The sequence below is a fragment of the Vicia villosa genome, linkage group LG7 (assembly GCF_029867415.1).
Source record: "Vicia villosa cultivar HV-30 ecotype Madison, WI linkage group LG7, Vvil1.0, whole genome shotgun sequence".
Classification (NCBI taxonomy): domain Eukaryota; kingdom Viridiplantae; phylum Streptophyta; class Magnoliopsida; order Fabales; family Fabaceae; genus Vicia; species Vicia villosa.
In genome coordinates, this window is record NC_081186.1 from 93,548,691 (window position 1) to 93,550,185 (window position 1,495).

Below are 1,495 nucleotides of genomic sequence, written 5' to 3' on the forward strand. Positions count from 1 at the left end.
ATCCCAATGTCAATACTCTTAAACTTGTAATGCAGAATTATAATCTTCCCTTTCATAATAAAATGCATGATTCTTTTTGTACAGCTTGTTGTGTTGGCAAAACTCACAAGTTATATTCTCCTCTTTCACACACTGTCTACAAGTCGCCTCTTGAATTTTTATATTGTGATCTTTGGGGTCCTTCCCCACAGCCTTCCACTCAAGGTTTTAAATACTACATATCCTTTGTAGATGCCTTTTCCAAATTCACTTGGCTCTACCTGCTTAAGTCTAAAGCTGAAGCCCTTAATGTGTTTAAACAGTTTAAAGCACTTGCTAAATTGCAGCTTGGTTTTCCCATCAAGGCTGTGCAGTCTGATTGGGGTGGAGAATTTAGACCTTTCTCTAAATATCTTGCTGATCTGGGCATTTAACACGGAATTATTTGTCCTCATACACACCATCCAAATGGAATGGTGGAGAGGAAGCATAGACATGTTGTTGACATGGGTCTAACCCCGTTAAGTCATGCTTCCTTGCCTATATCTTACTGGGATTTTGCATTCTGTACAGCTGTGTATCTCATTAACAGGCTTCCATTTTCATATGTTAATTTTTAGGTGCCATTCACCATCTTATTCAAAACTGTCCCTGATTACAAGTTCCTAAAAGTGTTTGGTTGTGCCTGTTTTCCTCTACTGAGGCCATACAATGCTCACAAGCTGGAGTTCAGATCTCATGAGTGTATTTTCTTGGGCTATTCTGCTTCTCACAAGGGTTATAAATTGTTGTCTCCTACTGGCAGATTGTACATCTCTAAAGATGTACTATTCAATGAGTCCAGGTTCCCATTCCTTGAGCTATTCTCTAAACCTAATACTTCTAATCCATCCTCTACATATAAGTCCTCCTCTATTTCTTCTTTACAACCCCTATTATCTTCTAATCCCGCCTCTTCTTTACCTATGCCTATTCCTCTTACAGCAGTGCCCTTCTCACCTTCTGCTCCACCATATTCCTCTACCCAAATGGATACATCCATACCCTCACCTCAGCACAATTCCTCCACTCCTTCTACTAGCCCGTTACCCCCTCAAAGTCCTGTTTCATCCCCCACTGCAGCTACAGAAACTCTGCCTTCTTTATCTCCTTCTCAATCACCCTCTACTTCTCCTACCTCTTCTGTGTCTACAGAAGCTAGTCCTTCATCTTTTATCCCTCTCAATGCTGTCCCTATTGTGCAGAAGCCCATTAATCAACATCAAATGATTACTAGAGCCAAGTTAGGTTTTGTACAACCAAGACTTCAGCTTTCACTATTGCTGACACAGTCTGAGCCTAAAACTGTTAAGCAGGCTCTTGCTGATGACAAGTGGAAGAGTGCAATGCAAGCTGGATATGATGCCCTGTGCAAGAATCAGACCTGGTCCCTGGTACCTCTACCCCCTAATAGACAACCTATTGGTTGTAAGTGGGTTTTTAGGGTTAAAGAGAACCCTGATGGATCTGTCAACAA